At 43.1% G+C, this 20,107-nt stretch overlaps 1 protein-coding gene across 1 annotated transcript in view; it reads left to right on the forward strand.

The window, feature by feature from the left end:
* The window catches only part of PCSK2 (proprotein convertase subtilisin/kexin type 2), an 845,391-nt gene that overhangs the window by 662,922 nt on the left and 162,362 nt on the right, over positions 1-20,107 (forward strand). The window lies entirely within an intron of this gene.

Raw genomic sequence — 20,107 nt, forward strand, 5'->3', positions numbered from 1 at the left:
TTCTGGTCCCTGCAGGCAGAGCAGCCCAATCCCTGCACATCAAAGGCACATCCACGGCACTCACCCTTCTCAGAACCATCAGGGATTATTCCGCGGCATGGATCCAGTGCTGAACGCTGCATTCAGCTGTCCCCGGCTGCCATTTTGTCAGTGTCACCACGCTGGATCTGTGACAGTCGCATTAGTTTCTCTGATTTCCCTGGTGGTGGAGGGCGCCCAGTGCAAGTTGTAGCTTGCAGCAGTTTCTGAGGGGCTCACTGGTGTGTTTGAGGGCCCACAATTTTAGAATAATAGCAGGATGTTGTCGGATGGGGCACTCCAAAATCTGCGACTTATGGGTTCAGCGTTACGCCACACCCCCGAGGATAGGTTACCTTTTAGTGTGTATCTAGCTTACCCTGACTAGAGTGATGATTCCAGGAATCCCATATTTTACAGCCTGCACTGAGGATGCATTGCGCAGTGGCAGTTTCAAGGAAGCTTTGGATTGTAATGTGTGGCCCTGTGGCCAGAATGTGTCATGCAGAGGCGGTTCCGATGCAGCTGCAAGGAATACATCATGCTGCATCACAGTACCACAGCTGGGCTGGCAGAGCACTTTCAGGCCCTCTTCCAAGGGTCTAGGGCATGAGACGGCTCCACTTGTGGGGTAGTACTCACAGTAGACGGAATCCAGATGTTGGGATCAAGGTGGTTGGAGCCCCTTTTGTCCGTGAGGCACTGACAAAGAGGCCGGCCAAATAGCACTTCGAGGATGAGCAAAAGGTTTATTTTACATGCTCAAATGGCAGTTTAAAATTGCACACACAGGCTGCAATGTCAGACCTGTGACATGTTTAAAAAACTACTTAAGTGGGTGGCACATAAAGTGCTCCAGGCACTAGTAGCATTTAATGTACAGATCTGGGTAGATGTAGCACCAATTGACTAGAGTCTTACATGTAAATAAAATGTGCCAATGAGATGTAAGCTCTTTTAACCATGTTTAAAGGAGAGAGCACATGCACTTTAGCACTGGGTTGCAGTGGTAAAGTGTTCAGAGTCATAAAACAAAACAAAAAGGCTTTGAAAACAGGGGGTTGAAGAGAACATGTTTGGGAGTGACCCTGTCGAAAGGGCCAAGTCCAACTATTTTCTTTGGCATTGCAATTCAAAATAACAGATCATACTAATGGAATCTGGAATAGCATTTCCCTGAGAACTTATTAGCTTGTCACCGTAACCAGGCCTTCTACATTGAATGCATGCTTTGTCACTAGGCAACCAGCATGTACACAGTCAGAAAATTACACATATGCACTAGATTAATAGTAAGCAAAACAAAGTACAATGCCTGTTAATTGGGCCTAATAGGAATAAAGCAAAAACAACAAGATGATGGACGGAGTGCTGAAACGTTTGAACCACTCACCCCCAGTCAAGAGATCTTGGGTACACCTCATTCTTTTGCTCACTGTGCCACCCCAGTTTGACCCCAACCATATACAAAGCAGTCTTGACCCTGCTGCTCTTGAGAGCAGTCCAGCCCAAACTGCCAAGCCAGGTCCTCCTTGGACCAGACACAAGCATCTCGGGATTGGTAATAAGGAATATTAAGGAATATTAAAGTGGAAATCCTATACCCCATGGGTTTGTTAGATGGGGTAGCTAGCACCAAAAACCTTGACTACTGCAGTAATACAGAAGATTTTATATAGCACTGTGCCTGACTACATCCTTTAACACAGAGTAATACCAATCCACCATTGAAGGGCTAATAGTAACATATTTTTTTCACTGTAAAGTAGGTGAGGCCTACAGTTGCAGCTTTTTATAATAAAAAGATCAGATCTATGGCCTCTGACATAACTTTTTCCACTAAATCAGTTAGTACTGTAGCCTTTATCGTTGGACTGTCGCCATATCCAGCTCAGGCGTACTACAGAAGATTTCACTCAGTATAGCTATTAGGTTTATAGTCTTAAAATCACAAAAATGTACTAAATTATATTTGGCAAAAAAATATACAAACACTTATAAAAGCGCCTAACAAGAATGCCTTCAAATCTTCTGCTTGAAGGATCTGCCCAAGGGGGAAATCAACACAAAATCCATTGACTCTTATGGAAATCTGTTATATTCAATGTAACTAAATACCTGCCTACAGGTTATAAACCAGCAAAATAACTATTACTCTTAAATGCATAATGGCCATAACATATGCTTTTCACAATAAATTAGTCAGGCCTAGTGCTATTGTCTTAACTTTTAACTGATAACAGATCAGTCCTATAATCTTCATCATTAGCTTGCCACCCAAACAAAATCAGGCTTGTTGTATTGAACAGAGGCATTCCTACAAAGCACAAGCTGGAATACAGGCACTCTTTTTCAGTGGAAGCTCAGAATACTTGCCCACACAAATATTGCACTGAAGGAAATCAATATGTGAGTGGAGCCAATACCTCTTTCTTGAAATTGTTTCTTAAAGGTATTTTTCTCTTTTTTTAACTGACACTAGCTTGCTCACATGGGTGCCATGGTCACAAAAATACCCTATCACCTGTGGAGTCCCACAGAGTTCCATCGAGTCGCCTGTCCTCTTCATCCTCAGATGTAGCAACTGGGTGCTCTACTCACAGATAAAACCATGATACACCAATACGTCAATGATACACAACGTCAATTTTAAAGTTTCCTCTGCTTCAGACATCCAATGCTTCAAACTCTACCTGAACATCATCCAGACCTGATGTCCACCACCTATTGGAAGCTCAACCTAAATAAGACAGATTTCCTCTTATTTACCAAGAATAACAAATAAGAAACAGTACAGACCTGGCTCAGTGATTTAAACCTTGATAGCTTCAAGCCCCAACTTTCAATAAATGCCAAGTCTCTCGGGGCCACATGTGCTACCATTTTTAGCAGTTGCAAACGGTGATTTGGGTCATTTATGAATGCTAAAAAGGTTTGTTGCATGTATCAACCTTATTTTGTGAGTCGGTAACCTATTACCAACTCGCAAAATATGGTTTGCGAGTCGCTATAAGGAAGGGGAGTGCCAAGGGTGCCCCTACCTAATAGTGAGTGGCAGGGGCTTGTACTATTGGCTTTGCAACCGGAATGCAGTAGCAAAACAATCACAGTTTGCCACTCAAACAGGGAAGTGGTCCCCAAGGGACCCCTTCTTCATTGTGATTGGCAGCGGAAACGTTTTTTAAGAACAGGCAGTGGTCCCATCGCCCACTGCCTACTCTTTAAAAACAAGCATTTGCAATGCAATAGGTCTCGCATTCACACGAGTTTGAGCTATTGGCAATGTAAATGACAATGCCTTTTATTTATGTTTTGGGTTTTAAAACATAAATAAAAGGCATTGTCATTTACAATACTAATAGCTTAAACACTCGAAAATGCGAGACTTATTGCATTGCAATAAAGGGCCTCCTCAACCGGTTGTTAGATTTTAAATATCAGAGGAAGAGACTGGCCTTTGACGTCTTTTAAGTAGTGATAAATAGTGCAGTGAAGAAGATGTGTAAGTGTTGTAAATTACACTGACACAAAGTGTGAAGTGAGAGTTACATATGATCCGAGCTATAGACACTAACAAAGTGTTCCAACACCTTTCGCTCTGTGATTACACTGTCGCGGCTCAGGAGGAAGAGAGGGAGGGGGGCTATTTCCTGCCCTCTCGGTGAATTGAGTGTGCAGTGTGGCATTGCATAATGTCATTCCTATCTTTGGCCTAATAAAAAAAACTCCAGCTGGAGTAGGGTCTTATCTTCACCTCCTGGTGCAGGGCGGGCTGTGTTTCATGGCAGGTATGGAGGGAGGGAGGGATGGTCTCTGCTGCATCCCCAACCTCTGCCCCTGCTATTACTAGTGAGCGAGAGGTGCTGAGGTGGTGGTATTGGTGGTGGTAGTATTGGTATTGGTGGTGGTGGTGGTATTGGTGGTGGTGGTAGTGGTATTGGTATTGGTAGTGGTGGTATTGGTGGTGGTGATATCGGTGGTGGTGGTATTGGTGGTGGTGGCATTGCTGGGATTGGTTGTGGTGGTATTGGTGTTGGTACTGGTATTGGTGGTATTGGTGTTGGTGGTGGTGGTGGTATTGGTGTGGTGGTATTGGTATTGGAGGTGGTGGGATTGGTGGTGATGGTGGTATTGGTGGTGGTGGTATTTGTGGTGTTGGTATTGGTGGTAGTGGTATTGGTGGTGGTAATGGTGGTATTGGTGGTGGTATTGGTATTGGTTGTAGTGGTATTGGTGGTAGTGGTATTGGATTGGTGGTGGTGGTATTCGTGGTATTGGTGGTGGTGGCATTGATGGTATTGGTAATGGCGGTAGTGGTATTGGTGGTGGTGTTGGTGGTGGTACTGGTATTGGTGGAAATGGCATTGGTATTGGTTGTGGTGGTGTTGGTGGTGGTATTGATGGTGGTGGTATTGGTGGTGGTGGTATTGGTGGTGGAGGTGTTATTGGTGGTGGTGGTGGTAGTATTGGTGGTGATGGTATTTGTGGTGATAGTGGTGGTGGTATTGGTATTGGCGTTAGTGTTGGTATTGGTATTGGTGATGGTATTGGTATTGGTACTGGTCGTGGTAATGGTATTGGTGGTGGTGTTGGTGGTGGTACTGGTATTGTTAGTGGTGGTATTCTTGGCAGTGGTATTGGTGGTGGTGGTATTGGTGGTGGTGGTATTGGTAGTGGTGGTGGTATCAGTGGTGGTATTGGTGGTGGTGGTATTGGTGGTGGTATTGGTGGTAATGGTGGTATTGGTGGTGGGGGTATTGGTGGTGGTGGTATTGGTGGTGGTGGTGGTGGTGGTATTGGAGGTGGTGGTGGTGGTGGTATTGGTGGTGGTGGCATTTGTGGTATTGGTTTTGGTATTGGTGGTAGTGGTATTGGATTGGTGGTGGTGGTATTGGCATTGATGGTATTGGTTGTGGTGGCATTGGTGGCGGTATTGATGTTGGCAGTGGTGGTGGTATTGGTGGTGGTATTGGTGGTGATGGTGGTATTGGTGGTGGTGGTATTGGTGGTGATGGTATTGGTGGAGCTGATATTAGTGGTGGTGTTGGTATTTGTGGTGGTGGTATTGTATTAGTGGTATTGGTGGTGGTGGTTTTGGTATTGGCATTGGCATTGGTATTGGTGGTGGTATTGGTATTGGTGGTGGTGGTATTGGTGGTGGTGGTGTTGGTGGTGGTGGTGGTGGTGGTATTGGAGGTGGTGGTGGTGGTATTGGTGGTGGTGGCATTTGTGGTATTGGTTTTGGTATTGGTGGTAGTGGTATTGGATTGGTGGTGGTGGTATTGGCATTGATGGTATTGGTTGTGGTGGCATTGGTGGCGGTATTGATGTTGGCAGTGGTGGTGATATTGGTGGTGGTATTGGTGGTGATGGTGGTATTGGTGGTGGTGGTATTGGTGGTGATGGTATTGGTGGAGCTGATATTAGTGGTGGTGTTGGTATTTGTGGTGGTGGTATTGTATAAGTGGTATTGGTGGTGGTGGTTTTGGTATTGGCATTGGCATTGGTATTGGTGGTGGTATTGGTATTGGTGGTGGTGGTATTGGTGGTGGTGGTGTTGTTGGTGGTGGTATTGGTGATGATATTATTGGTGGTTTTGGTGGTGGTGGTATTGGTGGTGGCAGCGGTATTGGTGGTGGTGGTATTGGTGGTGGTGGTATTAGTGGTGGTATTGGTGGTGGTATTGGTAGTGGTGGCATTGGTGGTGGTATTGGTATTGGTGGTGGTGGTATTGGTGGTGGTGGTATTGGTGGTGGTGGTATTGGTGGTATTGGTTGTGGTGGTTGTATTTGGTGGTGGTGGTAATGGTGGTAGCTGTATTGATGGTGGTGGTATTGGTGGTGGTATTGGTGGTGGTGGTGGTAATATTGGTGGTGGTGGTGGTATTGTGATATTGGTGGTGGTATTAGTGGTGGCATTGGTGGTGGTGGTATTGGTGGTGGTATTGGCGGTGTATTCATGGTGGTGGTATTTGTGGTGGTGGAATTGGTTTGGTGGTATTGGATTGGTGATTGTGGTTTTGGTGGTGGTGGTATTGGTGGTGGGATTGGTGGTGGTGGTATTGGTGGTTGTGCTGGTGGTGGTTGTATTGGTGGTGGTGGTACTGGTATTCCTGGTGGTACTGGTATTGGTGGTGGTGGTATTGGTGGTGGTGGTATTGGTGATGATGGTACTGGTGATGGTATTGGTGGTGGTGGTATTGGTGGTGGTGGTGGTATTGGTTGTGGTATTGGTATTGGTGCTATTGGTGGTGGTGGTATTGGTAATGGGGGTATTGGTGGTGGTATTGATGGGGTGGTATCGGTGGTGCTGGTGGTGGTATTGGTGGTGGTGGTATTGGTGGTGTTGGTATTGGTGCTGGTGGTATTGGTGCTGGTGGTATTGGTGGTGGTGGTATTGGTGGTGGTGCTGGTGGTATTGGTAGTGGTATTAGTGGTGGTATTGGTGGTGGTATTGGTTGTGGTATTGGTATTGGGGGTATTGGTGGTGGTGGTATTGGTGATGGTGGTATTGGTAGTGGTAATGATGGGGGTGGTATTGGTGGTGTTGGTGGTATTGGTGCTGGTGGTATTGGTGGTGGTGGTATTGGTGATATTGGTGGTGGTGGTATTAGTGGTGGTATTGTTGGTGATATTCATGGTGGTGGTATTGGTGGTGGTGGTGATTTAGGTGGCAGTGTTATTGATGGTGGTGGTATTGGTGGTAGTATCTGTGGTGGTGGTATTGGTGGTGGTATTAGTATTGGTGGTAGAGGTATTGGTATTGGTGGTGGTGGTATTGGATTGGTGCTGGTGGTATTGGTGCTGGTGGTAGTATTGGTTGTGGTGGTATTGGTGGTGGTGTTGGTGGTGGTGGTATTGGTGGTATTGGTGGTGGTGGTTGGTAGTGGCATTGTTGGTGGTGGTTTTGGTGGTGGTGATATTGGTGGAGGTGGTGGTAGTGGTAGTGGTATTGGTTGTGGTGGTGGTATTGGTGGTGATAGTGGTTTTGGTGGTATTGGTGGTGGTGGTATTGGCTATGGTGGTACTGGTGGTTTTAGTAGTGGTATTGGTTGTGGTGATATTGGTGGTGGTGGTATTGGTGATGGTATTGGTGGTGGTGGTTGTATTGGTGGTGGTATTGGTAGTGGTGGTATTGGTAGTGGTGGTGGTATTGGTGGTTGTATTGGTGGTGGTGGTATTGTGGTGATGGTGGTATTGGTGATGGTGATGGTGGTGGTGTTGGTGGAGGTGGAGGTGTGATAGTGGTGGTGGTGGTGGTGTTGTTGTTAATAAAACAGGCTTTTGAAAACAACCCATCAGGGGGCTTTAGTACAGATGACGTGTAACACAGGTGTGCTTTTGTCAGCTTCAGCCTGTTAGCATAGGATTATGTGCTACCTGGAATTCTCATGACTTTTGTTAATCATTTCTAAATCCATTTTACTTGGGGGGGTGGTGAAGCAGACACAAGATAATACCAGGTTAAAGTGATTGAAAGCAGGCGCTTGTGTTATGGGGGCAGCCGGGCTGCTTAAAAAACCCACGCGGTTTCAGCTGAAGCAGCGAAGTTTCAGCTGAAGCAGTGCATGCCCGGCCTGCAGTAAGAGAAGTTCAATAAAGTAAATAGTGCTTACAGACTAAATAACAGGTCCTGTGTAACAACCGAAGTAAAAGGGTCAGTCGCCATGTGAGGGTACAAATGAAGACAAGGCCGTACTGAGGAGAGTCTAACAAACCTATTAACGAATCCAAAGCAAGCATTCACAAAAGACAATGACACAAGGCTGTCAAAAATATGGGAGGAGAGTGGGAGTGGCTTCTCTCCCATACTTTAATACAGCAGTCTTGCAGAGCGAGCAGCGCATACTGCCGCTAGGGTTGACCTAAAAAGCCCCTAGGTACACCGTGAACTAAAGCTATTAAACTTGGGCACTGTTTGGTGAAACCCAATCTATTGAAAATATATGTGACTCTGGGTCAGACAAATGCATTTCCTCTAGCTATGTCTAGGTGAGAAACCTTTAAAGGGAGCAACAAACTTATATCCACTAGGAAAATTCGCAAATTGTGAGTCACCAAAGGCAATGGTTGTACATGTGGCCCTTGAATTTTCCCTGAATAACAACCTCACCCTTTAGGAACACATTAAGAACAAACAAAGAAGACTGGATACCAACTCTTTCGAGCGAGGAGGACCTGGCCTGGCAGTTCGGGCTGGACTGTTCCCATTGGGCACAGGGTCAAGACTGATTTGCATATGGCTTGGTCCAAACTGGAATGGCATGGTGAGCAAAAAAACGATGGATTTAGACCCAGATCTCTGTACTGGGGTAAATGTATGACATTGTTCTGCATTTTGTCAATCAGTAGTTCTTTTTGCAAACATCCCCATGGCCCCCTTCTCCCTCCCTTTTCCAACAAGTGGCATTCGGGGCAGAGTGACTGTGTGTGCTGACAGAGCCTCCTGACGGTTTCATTGCCTCTGTGCCTCTATTAGTCATATGGCACTGATGCAAAGGCAAAGGAATCCCTTATTTGCGTAGTGCCCCATCCCCATGCAAATGTGGGATCAACCCCTTGAGATCTCACTGGCGCCCATTCTGCATCGGCGGGGTCTCTATCTCCAAAGGGGCTGTATAAGTGCCCGCTGCCCCTTCTGTTATACCACAGGGGCACATAAATAGCAGCACACTACTGTTGTTGCATTTGGGGTTCTTTCCATATTATGAATCCTGGGGGCATATGTATCAAGCGAATTTTTAGTCGCAAACGCTGCGATTCGCAAAATACAGCGTTTGCGATTAAAAATTCGCAAAACGGGATGTATTAGGCAAATTCCCAAAGCAAATTTAAGGAATCGCTAATTTAGCGATTTCTTAAGTTTGCGTAATCATTTAAGAAATCGCAAATTGCGATTTCTTAAATGAAATGTAACACTCACCTTAAGAAATCGCAAATTACCACCAACTACTAGTTGGTGTTAATTTGCGATTTCTTTTAACAATGCGCGTTTTGTAATTTTACAAAGTGCCACGTGACGCACATACATGCCCTTAGGGCATGTATGTGCGCCATATGACCACACATGCTAATTTCAGGGGTGTATCAGGGTGTCATCTTGACAGCCTTGCACCTTTGAAATTATTCCTTAATTGCGATTAGCAAATTGCGATTCGCAATTTGAGAATTACTTCCCATACATTCCTATGGGTCTCCTGGCCCATAGGAATGAATGGGCAGGTATTCCTTAATTGCGATTTCGCAATTTGCTAATCGCAATTAAGGAATTTTAAGAAATCGCAATAAGTTTGCAATTTTTTAAATACATCCCGTTTTGCAATTCTCAAACAGCGATTCCTTAAAAATCGCTATTTGAGAATCGCAAATGGTGATGTTGATACATATGCCCCCAGATGTCTTCTGGGAGAATTCAGGTTTTCCCGAAATGTCCTTTAATTAAAACTTCCAGACACTATGCCCTAGATATTGTGCATAGGGGCAGATATAAAAAATGTATCGCTTTACAGAGAGCTGTTCTAATTCAGTTGCTTGTTGACCATGTCAGTTGGGATATCGAAGTGTAAAGCTTTGTCTGCGATATAGGACAACAGGGAGGCCCTCACACTAGGAAATGTGTCTATGTGCCTTTTACGAGAGACATATTCAACAGCTTTTGAATTAGTGCACCAAGTTATGAATTTAAAACGTGCAAACAAGCTGCCATATCCCCTTATATGCTCTGATCAGATGCCGTGTTGAAGCAGTGTCTGAAACGGAGGCACTTTTTTAGAAATGCCAGCACAATAGCGACAAAAGGAAGTGTGGCATCCCTTTCACACAGCCTTCGGGATTACACTTTTTGAGAGCTATAATCTTGCCACCTATTTTTGAGATTCAATTGCCGCTCTGTAATCCGTTCTATATATTTAGGGGCAGATTTATGACGACTGGCGCATCCCTGCATATCAGCAGGGATGCGCCAGTTATTGTGCGCCACAGCTCCGCCACCATGGATGCGCCGCATTTACAATGCGGCGCACCATGGGGCAAAAACGGCACAGATGCGTGACGCATCTGTGCCGTAAAAGTGGCGCATTGCTGGAGTTGCGTCGCAAGCGCGACGCAGCTCCAGCAATGCTCTGGGGGGCCCTATGGTTACAATGCTGCGTCAATCCTTACGCCTGCTTCAAGCAGGCGCAGGGTTTTGACGCAGCATGGGCTCAAAAGTGACTGAGTGAAATCTTGTAGATTTCACTCAGCCACTTTTAGGAGGCGTTCCTGCGCCGGAACGCCCCCCCATGTGCAGGTACGCCTACATGTGGCGCAAGCTTTACAATGTGACGCATCTCCCTAGATGCGTCACGTTGTAAATGGGGCGCAACATGGTGCAGGGTTTACGCCGCCGCTGCGTCACAAAAGTGACGCAACGGCGGCCTAAAAGTGGCGCAAGTCCGATATAAATCTGCCCCTTTAAAAACGGTTGCTACTGTAGTAATGTTAATGATATAAATCTGTTTATCACGTTACGTTTTCTCAGAAAAAGTCAATGACATACCAGTACAAAGAGCTGCTTTTGTGTGGTCATATTAAGTCCAAATGGATACCTGTATCATGCAAATGCAGGTTCACGTATGTGTGACCAAGGCTGGTTATAGTAAGTTACAAGCATGAGAGCATTACACTGTATTAATCATTGTAGTACAGATGCCACAGTACAATTAATGGAAATAACTCACATCCTTGCTAGTGCCACGCGATCAGTGATGGTCTATTTCAGTACTTATTAAAACGTGTACATATTCAGTAGATCATCACTTGCTGCACTTTGTCAATATTTTTTGTTACAAAACTTTTGGGCGCTCAGTTTGTTAACATTTGATGTTCTATGAATTGCTTCCTGTGCATTGTAAGTAGCAGAAAGTACTACCTTGGACTAAGTACAATTAACTGCACATTACAACTCCTGTGTAGTTTTCCAAGACTATATAGCATTATAGAAAATGCTCTGCTTTTTGATGTTAGTTACATCTTAGGCTTTGTTATGGATTCAATATTAAGTTATATCAATAACTCTTCTTCTTTCACTGTCAATGAATGAATTTCACTCCCTTGCCACTTTACTTTTGAACAATTAATTTGGATGATTTGGGATCTGTGGTCGGAGAAGTGACTACATTTTTTTTGTTGTGCGTGAGTAGGGGAGAGAACCAGTTTTGACACTAGCAGACAGGGAGAGAGCTCGTTCTTAATAGGGAGCAGCTAAGGAGCTGAAGACAGGCTTTCTCTTGACAGATAGGATTCTGCAATCTTGAAACCAGAGCTCCCAGGTTTTTTACAGTAAGGCATAGAGGAAGTGCTGCAAAAGGCAGTGGGGGGTGCTGCAAGAAAATAGTAGGTATTGCGTTGTAGAATTCCTCCAATCACTGGCTAATGCGCAATATAAATTTGGCACCTGAACCACTACCTCCTCAGGACAGTTCTGGAGGTGGGAAGACACCTTCTGAAGAAGAAGACTCTATGGCAAGAATACTACTGGATCCTGCCAGACGTAGAGGACTCACATAATGACTCAAAGACTCCCGAATCCTGCTAGCATTTAGGGACTGAAACTGCTCTAAAGGGTCTGGTTATAGGCCGTCTGTTTGTTTTCATCACACAACAAAAAGTAGAAGGGCTCCTGACTCCACGAAGACCCAACTGTCCACAGATGACTGGACCCAACAGAAATTCTAGCTTGAGAGAAACCTGGTATTTAGAAGCCTGACCTGAAGAGCTGCAGAAATGACCGAGAGGACATTTGTCAACGGTCTGATAAAAAATGGGAATTTGTCAGTTTCATTACCTTTGAAGAACCAGGAGAAGGAGGTTGCACAGAAGGCAGACAAGAAAATCAGGTTCATCCCACTTGGAGATTTTTGAAACACTGGTATCTAGCCCAGTGAAGCCATACCTGGCTACAGCTTGCACCCTTACCTCGCTGGGGGATTTTGACTTCCAAAAAAGTGACTAAGTACGAAGGGAAAGCCTTGGACCAGGATGTGGTGGTACATGTATCCGACCCTCGAAGCAACATCAGTAGCTCCAAAATTCAAGTTTGTTCTGCTCAAAACGTTTGGTGTCAAAACCAAGGCTTTAGTGGGAGCTCAACAATGATGTATTTGACTGTGAGTGACCCTCCTAGCCAGAACCTTGGGCTTCACCCAAAGATTTTGATTTCCATTTCAGAGACTACATCTGAAAGTGTAAACGTAAAAGGGATGACCAGCTTGGTGTAGCTACTCTCAATTGCAGTTGGCCTGAAACTGTCCCTAGATCCTGGTCAATTGCGAACATTAATTTTTGTCTTAAAAACCTAATAGCACATGTCCAGTTCCTCCTAACCTATTTTAATGATCTTGGTGTCTTTTGGTTTATCATTTGTTTCTCAATTGGTTTAGGAATACTGTTGTGTTCTTTACTATAAAATTGGTGGTATTTCTTAAACGTAACATACAGTTTCCTAGGGATTACCTGCTGTTCATGTCATAGCTACCAGGGGTTGAGCATAGATTCTCACAGAACTGTATTTTAACCTGACTTATAAAGTTGGTAGGAGTAACCCCGTATCAAAATAATAACTGCAGTCCAGGCATGTGGGCTGTCTGTTAAATCAATAATTTCAGCCCATTTAAGTATGTCTTGAGAACAGTATTAATTGTTGCATTTCATCATCTGAGGTATAAGTACAAGCCTTCTAAAAAAGCATTTTTATGCTCACTGTGTAATAATCATGTTTGGAATGTAATTCCTATGCTCTATCATCTTTAACAGAAATATTTTGTTCAAAAACATAACACCACAAACCGAGGATACTTATCTTTATTCCTTCTTTAACATTGTTTTGCCATGGTATGCTTTAAGTTATCTAATCTCAGGGCATATATTGACTACTGTTCTGTTACTCTCTTTTCTCCACTCTTGGCAGTTTCTTTTTTCTCCCCACACAATTTGTGTTGTGACAGATCAATCTAAAAGCAAGTTCTCCTTGGATTTTTCACTTTTGCAGGTAGCTCCTCATCCACAGTTATCCACAGTCTGCTCTTGGCTGTTTTTGTATTATGTGAAAACTGACTCTAGTTATCATAGCGTAAATATAAAAACACAATTTGCCAGATTCTCAAAGCCTTTTCCCTGATCTGTGTTCGTGCTGTTTGGGGGAAATGCCATAATTTGTGCATGCACAAAGTTACAGAAGGAAAATAAACCAGAAATGGGATGTCTATCAATAACAGCCCCAAGCAAAAGAAATTGGAGATGCAAAACAGGGAACTATTACTTGAGTGGGACCTATGACAATATTCCCACATACTGTGATAAGTTGTACCACCTCTTCATCAATAGTATTAGATACAGGGTGAATATGGGTCTAATTTGGATTTGAAATTGATGTTTTTATTACATAAATTGTTGTTGTCGAGACACTGATCCTTCAAATTAATAAATGTGTTTCTGTTGGTAAAGCCAGTGCTGACCAGAGAACCCAGCTAGTTTTAGAAAGGGGTTTGCAGAATTCAATTTTGAAAATGCATGATTTCACAAATGTTGTCAACTTCACACATCCTAAAGTGAAACTTTTCTCACAATCCCTTTTTCCTGTGGGAGAAGCCTTGCACAAACTTAGTTTTAGTATGAATTGCTTCCTACCATTTTAAATGTTGGTAACTGCAAAGTTCCAAAGTTGGTACCTTTTCCCCATAATTGTCAGAAGCATAGTTTGCCAGTAAGCCCAAGCTCCTAGATAGATAGGGATAGCAAAACAAACTATAGCATTTGGCCCAATTCTCATTGTTACACCCACTTATAATAAGGTTACATCTAAAGCATCGAACCTACACATCTATATTCAAGATACAGGATGATTTATTTTCAATGGTAGTGATCAGTGGCGTCCCTCTAGCTCTTTTATCTGTCCAACAAAGTATTTTACGTGAATTACCATGCACTCCATTTGCATACACGGATTTCCGTGAGAAAGGTCTCCAAAATAGCATGAACATGATCTTTTCTACATTCATTTACATGACATAAAATGTTATACTATAGCTCCCGTCCTTTTTTTGGAGGCATCCATGGATACAACTCTATACCAGAATTATAAACTGGATCGTATCGGTGGTGTATTTTGACCTCAATACAAAGTGTTGGCCTCAATTAAGAACAAAGCAATGATCCTGCTTGTTTCTAGATCATTTAGAAATCCATTCAATGGAACTTTAGCGCTATCCTCATTGCTTTGTAAATCTATAATAGTGGGGGGTAAAGTAAAAGGTTGTCGTCTGAATTTTGACAAAAATATTTCACCTACACTTTGACTATTTAGATTGGGAAATGCCATTATTTCCAAATCAGGAAATCTCAATACAATTCTAGGTTAAATTTCACAGAGAAATGATCAGCTTCTGTTGCGGCATAAATATATTTTAGGGTGGATTATGTACAGGCTTTACATTTTGGATACTTTTTTAATAATCCCAATCCTTCAGGGTTGAATACGCTTCGAAAAATCCTGAGCCACTTGTAGTGGTTGCCACCGTAGTTATAGCCAGATGAGGGTTTCCACAGGAAGGCCGTTTTTTTTGTTGCTAACTTTCTCTCCATCTGAAAAAACGTTCTAAAAATAAATGTCATCCGTCGCAGCTCCCTGTACCGGAATGATCCTTTGAAAGAGGGCCGAGAAAATGGGAGAGTCCAAAAACATTGTTTTCCTATTTTCATTCCAACATAACATTGTGGGAAGAGATACAGAAAACAGCGACTAAACCGAATGGCTCCAAATTTGACAGGAAGTTTGAACTTTACTTCGAAAGTATGCTTATCATGACTTGGAGGTAATCCAGTGAGCTGTTTTCAAGAAATTTGCATTAAAGAGAAGTTTGAGTGATCTGGAAAGAGTTAAAAATAGGTATATCTGGATGGTTGATTTTGATTATATTTACCCAACTCCTACACTGAGCACAGCTTTCGGCTGTGTACCTGCGCAAGATTGGGCGTAGTGCCTGGCCCCAAGCTAGGCCAGGCATCCAGCTGAACAAGGCCAAAAGCTGTGCTCAAACAGTAGCAGAAATAATGCAAACAAGTGGATCATTCACCAAACACAGTCCTTTTACAAAGATTTTTGTGACTGAATTAAACATTCATTACATAGCAGAGTGGTGCTTACACGGTTTGTTATAAGCTAGAAAGAATATGGTGAGAATACAAAATAAGGAAAAAGAAAAAAGAAAAATTATACTAATTTAGGAGAGGCGTACATGTGATAGAAAATGTTTACTTCTGCCATAAAGATTTTGACAGACAATAGTGGGATACAATCCTGTATCCAAAGACATAAAAGTGAAGTGGTTCGTGAAGAATTGGTGACTTATAAGTGAGAGAGTAAAAAACAATCACAAGACATTCAGGCAAAACAGGGAGCTTGTTGAAAATTGTGAAAGATGAAACCAGCGAAATAATTCAAATGACCGTGACACAGTTGTACAAAGATAATTTGTGTGCACGGTGTTTAAAAGGTCGACGACGTTTCGATCCCGTTTACAACAATAATGGGATCATCATCAGGACAGAGAATGATTGCCTGAGAACATACATAGGAGTCAATGGCGGTCAAGATGTAGGAGTAACCGGCAAGGAGGGATTAAATCCAAGATAAAAGTGGCCGAGTCAAGGGAACCTTCATGTGCGCTGGTATTAGTTATGCCGGTGGCGGGGGGTCAGTTGATCAACAGTAAGGATGGCAATGCAGCAACAGTGGTCAATGTGCCGAGTAGATGGGCGGCAACTTGATGCTCGATGAGCGGATATTTAGCCTGGGGGTCAATGAGAAAGGATGTGCCGGAAGCTGGGGGTCCTGGGGGTCCTGGACCGGGTCGATGCAGATTTCAGGTAGCGCGATGGCTTGTTTCATCTGTCACAATTTTCAACAAGCTCCCTGTTTTGCCTGAATATCTTGTGATTGTTTTTTACTCTCTCACTTATAAGTCACCAATTCTTCATGAACCCCTTCACTTTTATGTCTTTGGATACAGGATTGTATCCCACTATTGTTTTTTTTAATGTTTTGATTACTTAAAATAAATTGGATTAAATTCCACTATCCGGCTGGAAAGTTTTCATATAGAATTGATTCTGTTCTATATTAATTCTCCTGTATTATTCTCTGATAAGGACCATTGTTCACTAAACAAATTGATACTCATAGGTCCTTGCTTACCTTACTGGGTCCCCTTGTTGTTAAAAAAATATAAAGATTTTGACAGCACATTATGTTAGAGTCACTTTTCAACATGTTTATTATAGTGGTGTTATATATTCTAGCAAACAGAACTTCAATGACCCGGAGGGATTTCAATGAGACAGTTCTTAAGTGAGTGTCATGTAAATGCTAATACAATCGTGATGAGGAAAGGTCTGTTGGTAATTTAATACACAAACGTGAGCAGGATGGTAGATGCCTACAAAGTGGCAAGAAGAGGAAGCATGTCAGGGTTTTGGTCTCTTGGCTAATTAAACAACATTGTGGAATCTGAATAGGAGAAGATATGAATACAATTTGTTGTATGGCTCAAATGAGAAAATAGATTTTTGTGCGTAACTCGCCCAGCAAACGTGAACACAAGTGAGAAAAAACATAAGTGAACTATGTAACTGATATTGCAGTGTTCACACTGTAAATCCAAATAAGATGTAGGTACCTTCCTATGGAGAGTAAGGTAATACAGCTATACTATCAGTAAACTATGTAATTAAAACATGATGTACAGACCTAACCATATGTTAGAAAAGATTTCTATCAAACAGCAAGTACTTTTCAAAATTGGAACAGCATTCACTTTCACTCAATTAAGAACTGTCTCCTTGAAATGCCTCTGGGTCATAGAAGTGCTTTGTGCTAAAATATTTAACGCTAGTATCCTAAATATGTTGAAAAGTTACTGTCTAATGTAATGCATTGTAAAAATCTTTATGGAAGTAGTAAACTTTTTCTCTCACGTGTGCACCTCTCTTTAATTAATATTATTTTGTTTTGTTTTTTCCTCTCATTCTGTATTGTCAATAGTTTATGAAAATCAGTATAAGCACCACCCAGCTATGTAATAAATGTTTAATTCGGTCATAAAAAATAAATGTTAAGAATCATTGTAAACTAGTGTGTTTAGTGAATGATACCCTTTATATATATATATATATTTTTAAATTAAGTTTTTATGAAAATACAAAACACATAGTCAACAGTGCATTCCACTATAATATTCCAGCATCACACTGTATGCAAGTCTGAATTACATGCCTTTACATTCACAATCTGGGGTCCACCAAATTACTTCTTCCATACCCTTTCTGATTTTATCTGGGGGTCTGTGTCTTAGCCCTTCCTCAGTCGCAGGTGCTTACATGAGCTCCATATTGGGGCATTGAGGCAATTATGTCAGGAGCTACAATGAGGGTGTTCTGATTTATACAATATTGCACATCAATTGTATACTCATCAGTCCAGGATCAAACCTCCTTGTCCTCATGTTCATCGTGGACTCGTAAGGACAGGTATATACATAAAGGACTCTGAATGTCTTTCAATCTGGATTGAGGTGGTATCAAAGTCTAGTACTCACTCAGCTGTTCCTGGCAGTCCAACATGTCTGCTAGCCAGTGGTTCACGCCAGGATAGTCTCTTAGGCCCCAGTGCATCACCACCCGCCTCTTAGCAGGGCAAAGCATCTTAACAGTGAGCTTGTCCACATTGGCCAGGATCATTTCTCCACGTCTCTATTGAATCAGATCCCCAAATATTTGATTGCAGCTCCTGCCCATTTCAAACAAAACTGTGTATCACAGCAGTGAGCAGGAAAATCACTGACTTGGACTAAGCTAACTGGGACTCCACTGGGGCCGCATAATTGAAGAAATTCTGAGAGAATGAGCATGAGGTTGAGCTCAGCTCTCATGTCATCTGCTTAAATTGATATCGCTTTTCACCATGTAGTGTAGTTTTGGCTGCGCTCAGCATGGTGTTGCTGCAATCTGGCTGCAAGAGGTTCCACAGCAAAGGCAAATGAAATCAGGAACATCTGGTATCCATTTCTGATGCCTCTGCTAATCAAGAACGAGGCTGAGACCGTACAGTTTACCCATATTCATGTGAGGGGTGGCACATATAGCAGACTTGTCCACCAGAAGAAGGCCGGAGTGAAGCTGTTCCTGCAGATCAGGGCAAATAAGTATGGCCACTCCAATCAAGCTCATTGGTGGCAATTAGGAAGACCGCTGTCACCCTAATCTCCAGATTTATGGAATGGAGCAGGGCAGGGAAAGTGCGTGGATCATATGAAGTGGAGTGTCCTGGCGTGAATCTGGATTGATCTGGGTGGACTATGTTAGAAAAAAGAGGCACAATCCTCTCCCACACCAATTTAGCTTGTATTTTAATATCCAAGGTAATCATGGAAAGTGGCGAATGGTAGTCGTACTTGTTGGCTGGTTCATTTGGTTTCCCTATTGTTATAATCAGTGCCTCCCTAACAGATTGGGGAGACAACCTGTTCCTCATACCTCCTGATGGATAAACAGTAGATGGGAAGCAAGATTCTCCACGCATTCCTTGTAGTGCTGGGTTGTTAGCCTGTCAGCCCCTTATCTCCAGGCAAACTATGGACTATGCGGAAAATGGTTTCCTTGTCAAAGGGGTCATACAGATGCTGCCTTTGATACTCAGCTATACTAACTGGACTGAGTTAAAATATTTCATAACCTTCTCCGAATCTCCACAGGAGATCGACTGATATAGGCCAAAGTAGTATTGATGTAGCACCTGTGTAATATCTGGCCAACAGCTCGGTAATACAGTCTTAACAGCCCTGCTGCCCTCCCTGTACAACCTTATACAAGAAATAGGCCTGCTGCCACACATCTTCTTTATACTTCATTTTGGCACAAAGCTGTGCCAGGAAGCACACATTCCCGGATGCAAAATACTAGGCTTTAAGTGCACACATCTCATGTTCTAGCAAAGTAAGAAGTGCAGGCAGACATGTAGTACCGCCAGCTGCTTGGGCATGCAAGCATCACGGATATAGACCTTAAAGACCTGCCAAGGCATGCAGAGGGACTCTACAGAGCACTCATTAATCATAAAGAATTCTACAGTTTCTGATTTAAGTGCAACCCTATAGAGAGGTTGTCTGAGTGTATTTATCAGAAGTCTACAAGTAAATGGCTGGAGTAGTCATGGCCAGCGTGAGCACCACCGATGTGTGATCAGATAATGTCTGGGGCAGGTGCACCTCACTGCAGACTCAAACACTGATGACTTTAGTGACTAATCAATAATCAATCCGCAATCACCCATTTAAAAATACTTTTTTTAGCTTTAAAAACCTTTATTAAAAACAAATAGCATTGAACACAGCGTGGTGCCTACAACCCTGACCGGGCCAGCAGCGTAAACACAGAGAACGACACCAATTGAGCCGGGAGATACACAGCAAGTCGCCTACAACCACTTCAGACTGGCTGGGTGCTCACACAGTGAAGGGACCCGGGGGGTATCAAACCATGTAGAGCAGGAGGGCCTGAGACATAATCTGCAGTAGTAAATGTGATGTACATGTGTCCCCATGTTGGCATTGTCATGGCCCATGCTATCCTAAATCCCAACTGTGTTCCTGATGAGGCGTCTGCTCCCAAGTATCCCCCACCATGCGTGCAAAGATGCAGTGTCAGGGGCATCTCGCAGGTGGGGTGCGCTAGTTCCGAAGGCCAGGTTGGCTCCAAGAGAAGGAGAAATGAAAACACCAATCATGTCAACTTATACAAAACAACTAAACAGGTTGTGGTGTGATACATGGTGTAGGACATCGAGCATATACTCCATAATGGTGCGAAAGAGAGGGGGGTCTCGCTGAAGCAATAATCCGGGTGTGCCATGTAAGCCGGGCGTGTACATTATTTAATCACTTGGAGAAGCAGGAGAGCTACAGGTTTTGGAGGACTGAAGCATTTGAACTCAATGCGCATTAGATAGGATAATAAATGCTGTCCTATGCATTGAAATTTCCTTTTGGTGTTCACCAGAC

The sequence above is a fragment of the Triturus cristatus genome, chromosome 6, assembly GCF_964204655.1.
Source record: "Triturus cristatus chromosome 6, aTriCri1.1, whole genome shotgun sequence".
In the NCBI taxonomy this organism is placed as follows: domain Eukaryota; kingdom Metazoa; phylum Chordata; class Amphibia; order Caudata; family Salamandridae; genus Triturus; species Triturus cristatus.